This window comes from Nerophis ophidion, linkage group LG10, assembly GCF_033978795.1.
Source record: "Nerophis ophidion isolate RoL-2023_Sa linkage group LG10, RoL_Noph_v1.0, whole genome shotgun sequence".
Lineage (NCBI taxonomy): Eukaryota > Metazoa > Chordata > Actinopteri > Syngnathiformes > Syngnathidae > Nerophis > Nerophis ophidion.
This window is the reverse complement of record NC_084620.1, coordinates 54806808-54820484: the sequence shown is the minus strand read 5'-3', so window position 1 is coordinate 54820484 and position 13677 is coordinate 54806808.

The window sequence follows — 13677 nt, the reverse complement described above, 5'->3', positions numbered from 1 at the left end:
GAAACTAATTGTTGAAGCTTTGAAAGTGGAATTCTTTCCCATTCTTGTTTTATGTAGAGCTTCAGTCCTTCAACAGTCCGGGGTCTCCGCTGTCGTATTTTACGCTTCATAATGCGCCACACATTTTCCATGGGAGACAGGTCTGGACTGCAGGCGGGCCAGGAAAGTACCCGCACTCTTTTACTACGAAGCCACACTGTGGCTTGGCATTGTCTTGCTGAAATAAGCAGGGGCGTCCATGATTACGTTGCTTGGATGACAACATGTGTTGCTCCAAAACCTGTATGTACCTTTCAGCATTAATGGTGCCTTCACAGATGTGTAAGTTACCCATGCCTTGGGCACTAATACACCCCCATACCATCACACATGCTGGCTTTTGAACTTTGCGCCTATAACAATCCAGATGGTTATTTTCCTCTTTGTTCACAATAACAACACCACATCTACAGTTTCCGAATATAATTTGAAATGTGGACTCGTCAGACCACAGAACACTTTTCCACTTTGCATCAGTCCATCTTAGATGAGCTCGGGCCCAGCAAAGCCGGCGGTGTTTCTGGGTGTTGTTGATAAATGAGTTTGGCTTTGCATAGTAGAGTTTTTACTTGCTCTTACAGATGTAGAGACCAACTGTAGTTACTGACAGTGGTTTTATGAAGTGTTCCTGAGCCCATGTGGTGATATCCTGTACACACTGATGAAACAACATGCTGTTTCTTTTTCTGGTGGTTCCTACTGGCTGTAAGACTATTTATAGTAGAAGTTACAGTAATATTTACAATATTTACAGTACTATTTACAGTAGTATTTACAATACTATTTACAGTAGTGGTTGTAGTAGTATTTAAAGTAGTTAAAGTGCTATTTACAGCAGTATTTACAGTAGACGTTACACTAACCTTTACAATAGTTATATTTACAGTAGTAGTTAGAATAGTATTTACAATACTATTTACAGTAGTTACAGTACTATTTACAGTAGTGATTACAGTAATGGTTGCTGCAGAATTTACAGTAGTGGTTTTAGTAGTATTTAAAGTAGTTAAAGTGCTATATACAGCAGTATTTACAGTAGATGTTACAGTAACCTTTACAATAGTTACAGTACTATTTACAGTAGTTACAGTACTATTTAAAGTAATGATTACAGTAGGGGTTGCAGTAGTATTTACAGTAGTTACAGTGCTTTTTACAGTATTTTTTACAGAAGTGGTTGCAGTAGTATTTAAAGTAGTTACAGTACTATTTACAGTAGTGGTTGCCGTAGTATTTACAGTAGTGGTTGTATTAGTATTTAAAGTAGTTAAAGTGCTATTTACAGTAGACGTTACAGTAACCTTTACAATAGTTAGTTATATTTACAGTAGTAGTTAGAGTAGCATTTAAAATACTATTTACAGTAGTTACAGTACTATTTACAGTAGTGATTACAGTAGTGGTTGCCGTAGTCTTTACAGTAGTGGTTTTATTAGTATTTAAAGTAGTTAAAGTGCTATTTACAGCAGTATTTACAGTAGATGTTACAGTAACCTTTACAATAGTTAGTTATATTTACAGTAGTAGTTAGGGTAGTATTTACAATACTATTTACAGGAGTTACAGTACTATTTACAGCAGTGATTACAGTAGTGGTTGCTGCAGTATTTACAGTAGTGGTTTTAGTAGTATTTAAAGTAGTTAAAGTGCTATATACAGCAGTATTTACAGTAGATGTTAGAGTAAACTTTACAATAGTTACAGTACTATTTACAGTAGTTACAGTACTATTTAAAGTAGTGATTACAGTAGGGGTTGCAGTAGTATTTACAGTAGTTACAGTGCTTTTTACAGTATTTTTTACAGAAGTGGTTGCAGTAGTATTTAAAGTAGTTACAGTACTATTTACAGTAGTGGTTGCCGTAGTATTTACAGTAGTTGTTTTATTAGTATTTAAAGTAGTTAAAGTACTCTTTACAGCAGTATTTACAGTAGATGTTACAGTAACCTTTACAATAGTTAGTTCTATTTACAGTAGTAGTTAGAGTAGTAGTTACAATACTATTTACAGTAGTGATTACAGTAGTGGTTGCTGCAGTATTTACACTAGTGGTTTTAGTAGTATTCAAAGTAGTTAAAGTGCTATATACAGCAGTATTTACAGTAGATGTTACAGTAACCTTTACAATAGTTACAGTACTATTTACAGTAGTTACAGTACTATTTAAAGTAATGATTACAGTATGGGTTGCAGTAGTAGTTACAGTGATTTTTACAGTATTTTTTTACAGAAGAGGTTGCGGTAGTAATTAAAGTAGTTACAGTACTATTTACAGTAGTGGTTGCCATAGTATTTACAGTAGTGTTTTTATTAGTATTTAAAGTAGTTAAAGTGCTGTATACAGCAGTATTTACAGTAGATGTTACAGTAACCTTTACAATAGTTACAGTACTATTTACAGTAGTTACAGTACTATTTACAGTAGTGATTTCAGTAGTGGTTGCTGCAGTATTTACAGTAGTGGTTTTATTAGTATTTAAAGTAGTTAAAGCGCTATACACAGCAGTATTTACAGTAGATGTTACAGTAACCTTTACAATAATTACAGTACTATTTACAGTAGTTACAGTACTATTTACAGTAGTGGTTGATGCAGTACTTACAGTAGTGGTTTTAGTAGTATTTAAAGTAGTTAAAGCGCTATACACAGCAGTATTTACAGTAGATGTTACAGTAACCTTTACAATAGTTACAGTACTATTTACAGTAGTTACAGTACTATTTAAAGTAGTGATTACAATCGTGGTTTTAGTAATATTTAAAGTAGTTAAAGTGCTATATACAGCAGTATTTACAGTATATGTTACAGTAACCTTTACAATAGTTACAGTACTATTTACAGTAGTTACAGTACTATTCACAGTAGTGATTACAGTAGTGGTGGCTGCAGTATTTACAGCAGTGGTTTTAGTAGTATTTAAAGTCGGTAAAGTGCTATATACAGCAGTATTTACAGTAGATGTTACAGTAACCTTTACAATAGTTACAGTACTATTTACAGTAGTTACAGTACTATTTAAAGTAGTGATTACAGTAGGGGTTGCAGTAGTATTTACAGTAGTTACAGTGCTTTTAACAGTATTTTTTACAGAAGTGGTTGGAGTAGTATTTAAAGTAGTTACAGTACTATTTACAGTAGTGGTTTTATTAGTATTTAAAGTAGTTAAAGTGCTATTTACAGCAGTATTTACAGTAAACTTTACAGTAACCTTTACAATTGTTAGTTCTATTTACAGTAGTAGTTAGAGTAGTATTTACAATACTATTTACAGTAGTTACAGTACTATTTACAGTAGTGATTACAGTAGTGGTTGCTGCAGTATTTACAGTAGTGGTTTTAGTAGTATTTAAAGTAGTTAAAGTGCTATATACAGCAGTATTTACATTAGATGTTACAGTAAACTTTACAATGCTTACAGTACTATTTACAGTAGTTACAGTACTATTTAAAGTAGTGATTACAGTAGTGGTTGCTGCAGTATTTACAGTAGTGGTTTTAGTAGTATTTAAAGTTGGTAAAGTGCTATATACAGCAGTATTTACAGTAGATGTTACAGTAACCTTTACAATAGTGACAGTACTATTTACAGTAGTGATTACAGTAGTGGTTGCTGCAGTATTTACAGTAGTTACAGTGCTTTTTACAGTATTTTTTACAGAAGTGGTTGCAGTAGTATTTAAAGTAGTTACAGTACTATTTACAGTAGTGGTTGCCATATTATTTACAGTAGTGGTTTTATTAGTATTTAAAGTAGTTAAAGTGCTATTCACAGCAGTATTTACAGTAGACGTTACAGTAACCTTTACAATAGTTAGTTATATTTACAGTAGTAGTTAGAGTAGTATTTACAATACTATTTACAGTACTATTTACAGTAGTGATTACAGTAGTGGTTGCTGCAGTATTTACAGTAGTGGTTTTAGTAGTATTTAAAGTAGTTAAAGTGCTATATACAGCAGTATTTACTGTAGAAGTTACAGTAACCTTTACAATAGTTACAGTACTATTTACAGTAGTTACAGTAGTATTTAAAGTAGTGATTACAGTAGTGGTTGCAGTAGTAGTTACAGTAGTTACAGTGTTTTTTACAGATGTGGTTGCAGTAGTATTTACAGTAGTGGTTTTATTAGTATTTAAAGTAGTTAAAGTGCTATTTACAGCAGTATTTACAGTAGATGTTACAGTAACCGTTACAATAGTTGGGGCAGTTCCCCTTTAAGTGTGTCTGCTGACATTTGGCCATGTTTCCCCTGCAGGTGGACTGGATGCAAAGTGGGGAGGCCTCCTCATCCTCCATGGTTTTCCGCCTGTGTAACTACAGTTCCAGATCGGGTCTAAAGCGGGATTAGAGTCCGCTGGATTAGCGGGGCCGTGCAGGTAAGAGGATCAGCCCGGTTGAGATTGGGATGAGACTGCAGAAAGATGCTATTGTCCTCCCCTTCCTTGCCATCAACCTGGCAAATCTCCTCCCTTCTGGTCCGAGAGCGAGCAGAGGTGTCACGTGGACCTTGGCGACGGCCGCGTCCGAGGCCTCCCCCGAGCTGGCGGCGCACAATGGCCTCCCCGTAAATCACAGGACCCGTGACCCTGGTTCTGTTCTTGCTGAGAGGGAGCTCTCAGTGCGGGGTGAGGGCTCCAGGAGCAGGCCTTGACCCTTCTGGGACCTCCAGAGATGACTTGGCTCCCGTCACGAAGAAGACAGAAACCCCCCCAGGGCAGGAAGACGGCGCTGTGTGTGGGAATGTGTGGCATATGGAGGGGACGGGGGGCAAGGCCAGAGGACCACTTTGGCTCTGTGCTGGGTTCAGACTCTGGTTTGCAGCAACCCTGAAGAAATTCTAAAAACTGCCAGAGAATAAGATGATGCAGCAGGAGGGATCGGTGTCGGGAACTTAGTGAGTGATCAGACTTTCTGAATGCTCTCTTTTTCAGAACGGCAACAAATATGGTGAGGAAACCTACGGCGATTCTGGCAGAAACATACAAACCCCCGTTTCCATATGAGTTGGGAAATTGCGTTTGATGTAAATACAAACGGAATACAATGATTTGAAAATCATTTTCAACCCATATTCAGTTGAATATGCTACAAAGACAACGTGTTCAAACTGATGCCAGCAACACGTGACAAAGAAGTTGGGGAAAGGTGGCAATAAATACTGATAAAGTTGAGGAATGCTCATCAAACACTTATTTGGAACATCCCACAGGTGTGCAGGCTAATTGGGAACAGGTGGGTGCCATGATTGGGTATAAAAACAGCTTGCCAAAAAAATGCTCAGTCTTTCACAAGAAAGGATGGGATGAGGTACACCCCTTTGTCCACAACTGCGTGAGCTAATAGTCAAACAGTTTAATAACGTTTCTCAAAGTGCGATTGCAAGAAATTTAGGGATTTCAACATCTACGCTCCATAATATCATCAAAAAGTTCACATAATCTGGGGAAATCACTCCACGTAAGCGGCATGGCCGGAAACCAACATTGAATGACCGTTACCTTCCATCCCACTGTATTAAAACCGACATCAATCTGTAAAGGATATCACCACATGGGCTCAGGAACACTTCAGGAAACCACTGTCACTAAATACAGTTTGTCGCAACATCTGTAAGTGCAAGTTAAAGCTCTACTATGCAAAGCGAAAGCCATTTATCAACAACATCCAGAAACGCCGCCGGCTTCTCTGGGCCCGAGATCTCCAAAAATGGACTAATGAAAAGTGGAAAAGTGTTCTGTTGTCTGACGAGTCCACATTTCAAATTATATTTGGAAACTGTGTATGTGGTGTCCTCCTGAACAAAGAGGAAAATAACCATCCGGATTGTTATAGGCGCAAAGTTCAAAAACCAGCATGTGTGATGGTATGAGGGTACATTAGTCCCCAAGGCATGGGTAACTTACACATCTGTGAAGGCACCATTAGTGCTGAATGGTCCATACAGGTTTTGGAGCAACATATGTTGTCATCAAGCAATGTTATCATGGACGCCCCTGCTTATTTCAGCAAGACAATGCCAAGCCACGTGTTACAACAACGTGGCTTCGGAGTAAAAGAGTGCTGGTACTTTCCTGGCCCGCCTGCAGTCCAGACCTGTTTCCCATGCAAAATGTGTGGCGCATTATGAAGCGTAAAATACGACAGTAGAGACCCCGGACTGTTGAACGACTGAAGCTCTACATATGCGGTCCTCTCCAAGGTTTCTCATAATCATTGTCATCGACGTCCCACTGGGGTGAGTTTTCCTTGCCCTTATGTGGGCTCTGTACCGCGGATGTCGTCGTGGCTTGTGCAGCCCTTTGAGACACTTGTGATTTAGGGCTATATAGTGAAGTGCATTATATTTATATAGCGCTTTTCTCTAGTGACTCAAAGCGCTTTACATAGTGAAACCCAATATCTAAGTTACATTTAAACCAGTGTGGGTGGCACTGGGAGCAGGTGGGTAAAGTGTCTTGCCCAAGGACACAACGGCAGTGACTAGGATGGCAGAAGCGGGAATCGAACCTGCAACCCTCAAGTTGCTGGCACGGCCACTCTACCAACCGAGCTATGCCGCTATAAATAAACACTAATTGATTGACTGATTCTCCCGGGATGCAATCAGACTATTCCGGACAAGACTTGCAGGTAGGAACATACTTATTTTCTCGAGAAAACTTGGCAGGGCATGAGGTAAACAAACATTAAGTATGGCTTGGAACAAACACGAAACTGTGGCAAGAAATAAACACAGCAAGAATCGAGCAACATAAACTAAGGCATCGCATGAAGACAAGCAACGACGCCAGGATGACTGACTGGCAAAGACAGGCTTAACAAACACAAAACTGTGGTAAGAAATAAACACGACTTATGTGTAAGAAATAAACACGACTTACGTGGACACGGCAAGAATCGAGCAACATAAACTAAGGCATCGCATGAAAACAAGCAACAACGCCAGGATGACTGACTGGCAAAGACAGGCTTAACAAACACAAAACTGTGGTAAGAAATAAACACGACTTATGTGTAAGAAATAAACACGACTTATGTGGACACGGCAAGAATCGAGCAACATAAACTAAGGCATCGCATGAAAACAAGCAACGACGCCAGGACGACTGACTGGCAAAGACAGGCTTAAATGATGTTCTCTTGATGATAGAAGGTGCGTGTCCCAAACACCAGAGGCAGGTGAAACTAAGAAGTCGGCACGGAAACTAAAACAAAAAAAGGTGCACAAAAACTAATAGAAAATAACAAAATCATGATCCAGACCACAGATCACGACAGAAGGTAAGCAAACGGTGGTGGCGCTCACTTACTCCATGGCTGCGATCTTCTGTGCCAGGCTGGCGATCACAGCAAAGAGTCTCAGGTCCACCAGACCGTCCGTCACCCTGAAGTCCACCAGGGCCAGGATCTGACACACAAGTCCCATCCGACATTTAAAAGAAAAATAAAATTGTCATTACGTTTCTGGAAGGTAGCGAACCCGGTAGACGTAGATCTCCTCCTGGTCTGACAGCAGCTCGGCAGGGACGATGCTTTTCAGGGCGTCCACAACTTGGATGCAGGAGATGTAGCCGTCCTGGTCGGTGTCCTCCTGAGAAGACCACAGGTCATTCAGAGTCAGGGTGGATGGATGATATCAACTTGCATCTGAAAATCTCTGATATAAACGCTGATACAAGCAGTTTTTTTTCCAGCGCTAAACAGCCAGTTCACATCTAAATGTCCTCCGATGAGCACTCAAGGTTTGTTATCTTGTATTTTAGAGAAGTCATTTAAAAAAGGGAAGATAGGCCAGGCTATGAGGAGCTGACAGCTACACAACAGCTAAGCATTTAAGTCCCATCTTAAAACTCATTTGGGTAGGATCTTTGTTTTTATTGTGGGAAAGCGGACGTGAAAACAGGCTGTCGACACGTCACTCGGGTCCGCGTGGAGCTGGAGGGGGCGTGGCCTCCAGCTCCGCCTGAATTTCGGGAGAAAATGTTGTCCCGGGAGGTTTTCGGGAGAGGGGCTGAAATTCTTGTCCCAATTCTTACCGCCTGAAAAGCTTCCTTGTAGTCCTCCAGCTTCTCCGGACTGAAGATGCAGAACTTTGCCAAAAAGTCGACTGCGGGCAGAAAAAAAGACGACAAAGAAATCAAAGTTATTTTGGGTAGACTGTCGGCTCTTGGAGTCCATCGCGGGGTCAGGCGGGACAAAGCGCTTCACAGGTCCAGTTGGCCTGGGGGGGCGGGGTGTATGAATATGGCACTTCTTTCTGTGAAAGCGGGGGTGGGGGGGGGGGGGGGGGGGGCAAAGACTCTCGATTACGTTCCTCAAAAAGAACACCATAAATATGCTAATGGGACTTTTCATCATCTTCCACCGCCGAGGCCCAACTAGTGAATACAAAACGTGCACCAGAAACAATATTGCGAGTGTCAGAGTGGGGGCTCGTAAGCTGCTGCCACTTCAATTTAGCGGACGCCAATGACGGCGCTGAATAATTCATGCGGTCATTGGACGGCGGGAAGAAAGGCGGCGGAGTTGATATCACTTAAACCTCTGGTTTGTTTGGACCGGACATTTATCAGCTTAGTTCTAATCGAAAACACCCCTACACCCCCCTGGCCCCCCTTCGCTGTCTTTGTCATGCAAAAAAGCGACATTGGCGTGCAGTCAAGTTGACTTCTTACAAGTGTGATCGATCCAAAAAAAAAAAAAGAAACCTTCAGCATCTGTTTGCAAATATCTGCGGGTTGGGGGGGGCTTCGTGGATGTGGAGGTCAGCTGTGCCGGGGGTTTTAAAAATGGCGGCGAAGGCGTGCTAGTATGCGACTACCTGCTCTGGGGAGACGGCGAGAGCGAGGGGGCGCGGAGGGGGGTGGGACCAGAGCTTAAGGGGTCCGTCGGGGAGCGAGCGCCACAAAAGGTGCAGTGGAGTGAGAGATTGAGGGAGGAAAGGCGGCGGGGACAAAAGCTCCCGCCTGAAAGTCTTATCTGATTCCACTCCAGCGCTCTACGTCGTCTTCTTATTTCCCAGCCTGCACCCCTTTTGGAGCGCACATGTCGGCCTTTTAATGTCAAGCCTAGCAGAAAATGTCCATCAGGATGCAGGAAAAAATACAAACCCCCTTTCCATATGAGTTGGGAAAGATGTAAATATAAAGAGAATACAAATCAAATTTTCAATCCATATTCAGTTGACAACATATTTGATGTTCAAACTCATAAACATTTTTTTGTGTGTGCAAACAATCATTAACTTTAGAATTTGATGACAGCAACAAGTGCCAAAAAAAGTTGGGAAAAGTGGCAATAAATACTGATAAAGTTGAGGAATGCTCATCAAACACTTATTTGGAACATCCCACAGGTGTGCAGGCTAATTGGAAACAGGTGGGTGCCATGATTGGGGATAAAAACAGCTTCCCAAAAAAAATGCTCAGTCTTTCACAAGAAAGGATGGGGCGAGGTACACCCCTTTGTCCACAACTGCGTGAGCAAATAGTCAAACAGTTTAAGAACGACGTTTCTCAAAGTGCGATTGCAAGAAATTGAGGGATTTCAACATCTACGCTCCATAATATCGTCAAAAGGTTCAGAGAATCTGGAGAAATCACTCCACGTAAGCGGCATGGCCGGAAACCAACATTGAATGACCGTGACAGACGGCACTGTATCAAAAGCCGACATCAATCTCTAAAGGATATCACCACATGGGCTCAGGAACACTTCAGAAAACCACTGTCAGTAAATACAGTTGGTCGCTACATCTGTAAGTGCAAGTTAAAGCTCTACTATGCAAAGCGGAAGCCGTTTATCAACAACATCCAGAAACGCCGCCGGCTTCTCTGGGCCCGAGATCATCGAAGATGGACTAATGCAAAGTGGAAAAGTGTTCTGTGGTCTGACGAGTCCACATTTCAAATTATATTTGGAAACTGTGGATGTGGTGTCCTCCGGAACAAAGAGGAAAATAACCATCCGGATTGTTATAGGCACAAAGTGTAAAAGCCAGCATGTGTGATGGTATGGGGGTGCATTAGTGCCCAAGGCATGGGTAACTTACACATCTGTGAAGGCACCATTAATGCTGAATGGTCTATACAGGATTTGGTGCTAGTTAAAGCTCTACTACGGCGTGGCGCAGTGGGGAGAGTGGCCGTGCGCAACCCGAGCGTCCCTGGTTCAATTCCCACCTAGTACCAACCTCGTCACATCCGTTGTGTCCTGAGCAAGACACTTCACCCTTGCTCCTGATGGGTGTTGGTTGGCGCCTTGCATGGCAGCTCCCTCCATCAGTGTGTGAATGTGTGTGTGAATGGGTAAATGTGGAAGTAGTGTCAAAGCGCTTTGAGTACCTTGAAAGGTAGAAAAGCGCTATACAAGTACAACCCATTAATCATATTACTATGCAAAGCGAAAGCCATTTATCAACAACATCCAGAAATGCCGCCGGCTTCTCTAGGCCCGAGCTCATCTAAGATGGACTGTTGCAACCATCCATCCAACCATCCATTTTCTATTGCTTATTCCCTTCGGGTTCGTGGGGGGCAGTGGTGTCCATCTCAGCACAATCGGGCTGAAGGCGACGTACACCCTGGACAAGTCGCCACCTCATCGCAGGGCCAACACAGATAGACAGACAACATTCACATTCACACACTAGGGATCATTTAGTATTGCCAATGAATCTATCCCCAGGTGCATGTCTTTGGAGGTGGGAGGGGCCTATCCCCAGGTGCATGTCTTTGGAGGTGGGAGGGGCCTATCCCCAGGTGCATGTCTTTAGAGATGGGAGGAAGCCGGAGTACCCGTAGGGTACCCACGCAGTCACGGGGAGAACATGCAAAGTGCACACAGAAAGATCCCGAGCGCAGGATCAAACCCAGGACCTTCGTATTGTGAGGCAGACGCACTACCCCCTGGTCCACCGTGCTGTCCACACGGACACGTATGAGGTCCTAACATCTGGACCTTCATCATTGCCTCCGTGGACATCTTCTCAGGGTAGGCAGCATCGAGCGCTACTGTCTACACTGCAAAAAGTCAGTGTTCAAAAACAAGAAAAAAAAAATACTAAAATGAGGGGTATTTTATTTGAACCAAGCAAAATGATCTGCTGATAGAACAAGAAAATGTGGCTTGTCAAGACTTTCCAAAACAAGTCAAATTTGCTAACCCCAATGAGCCCAAAAACACCATAAAATAAGTATATTGTCACTAATAACAACTGCACTACTGTCACAATAATTATATCTAAGTTATCACAAAACTTTGTGTTTCAATGAGTTCCCGGCGAGCAGACAAAAGTTGTCTTTGATCTTACCTATCAAAAGGCTTGTAAAACTCCACTTTGTAGGGTGGGAAGCGACATGAAGGTGTGGAGTTCTTTGAGATTTTGTCTTGACCTGAGATCTACAAAGTTGTGTCTGTGTGTCTACACACAGACACACACAGACACACGCACACACACACACACACACACAAACACACACATGTAGAAAAGCACACACACACACACACACACACACACGAACACACACATGTAGACAAGCACACACACACACACACACACACACACAGACACTCACACACACAGATACACAAACACAGACAAGCACACACAGACACAGACACACACACACACACACACGCACGCGCACACACACAAACACAGACACACTAACAGACACACACACATGCGCACACACACAGATACACACACACAGACACACACACGCACACACACACACACAAACACACACATACACGTAGAACAGCACACACACAGACACACACACACACGTAGACAATCACACACAGACACACGCAAACACACACACAAACACACACATGTAGACAAGCACACACACACACACACAAACACACACTTGTAGACAAGCACACACACACACAAACACACACATTTTTTGTCTTGACCTGAGATCTACAAAGCGGAGAGGAAGCAGGACCTGACCCACCCCTCCAGGCACCTTTTCTTTGATATATATATATATATATATGGCTTCACTGTGGCAGAGGGGTTAGTGCGTCTGCCTCACAATACGAAGGTCCTGCAGTCCTGGGTTCAAATCCAGGCTCGGGATCTTTCTGTGTGGAGTTTGCATGTTCTCCCCGTGAATGCGTGGGTTCCCTCTGGGTACTCCGGCTTCCTCCCACTTCCAAAGACATGCACCTGGGATAGGTTGATTGGCAACACTAAATTGGCCCTAGTGTGTGAATGTGAGTGTGAATGTTGTCTGTCTATCTGTGTTGGCCCTGCGATGAGGTGGCGACTTGTCCAGGGTGTACCCCGCCTTCCGCCCGATTGTAGCTGAGATAGGCGCCAGCGGCCCCCCGCGACCCCGAAAGGGAATAAGCGGTAGAAAATGGATGGATGGATATATATATATATATATATATATATATATATATATATATATATATATATATATATATATATATATATATATATATATATATATATATGAGTGTGTGTGTATATATATATATATATATATGTGTATGTATATATATGTGTGTATATATATATATATATATATATATATATATAGATGTGTGTATGTATGTATATATATATGTGTGTGTGCATATATATGTGTGTGTATATATATTTGTGTATATGTGTATGTATATATGTAAATGTCTGTATATATGTACATATATATGGATATATGTATGTACATGTATATATGTATATATATGTGTAAATATATATATATATATGTGTAAATATATATATATATATATATTGATAACTGTGGTCTCACACAAATAATAAATGAACCCACGCATCGCAACGGTAATACGATAGACCTAGTGCTTGTCAGGGGCATCACCGTTTCCAAAGTTACGATACTCCCGTACACTAAAGTATTGTCCGATCATTACCTTATAAAATTCGAGGTTCAGACGCATGTTCGTCAAACTAATAATAATAATAACTGCTATAGCAGCCGCAACATTAATACGGCCACAACGACAACTCTTGCTGACCTACTGCCCTCGGTAATGGCACCATTCCCAAAATATGTGGGCTCTATTGACAACCTCACTAACAACTTTAACGACGCCCTGCGCGAAACCATTGATAACATAGCACCGCTAAAGTTAAAAAAGGCTCCAAAAAAGCGCACCCCGTGGTTTACAGAAGAAACTAGAGCTCAGAAATTATTATGCAGAAAGCTGGAACGCAAATGGCGCACGACTAAACTTGAGGTGCACCATCAAGCATGGAGTGATGGTTTAATAACTTATAAACGCATGCTCAGACTAAAGCTAAATATTACTCAAATCTCATCCACCGTAATAAAAACGATCCTAAATTTTTGTTTAGTACGGTAGCATCGCTAACCCAACAAGGGACTCCTTCCAGTAGCTCCACCCACTCAGCTGATGACTTTATGCAATTCTTTAATAAGAAAATTGAAGTCATTAGAAAGGAGATTAAAGACAATACGTCCCAGCTACAACGGGGTTCTATTAACACTGATACAATTGTATATACGGCGGATACTGCCCTCCAAAATAGTTTCTCTCGTTTTGAGGAAATAACATTAGAGGAATTGTTACAACGTGTAAATGGAATAAAACAAACAACATGTTTACTTGACCCTCTTCCTGGGAAAC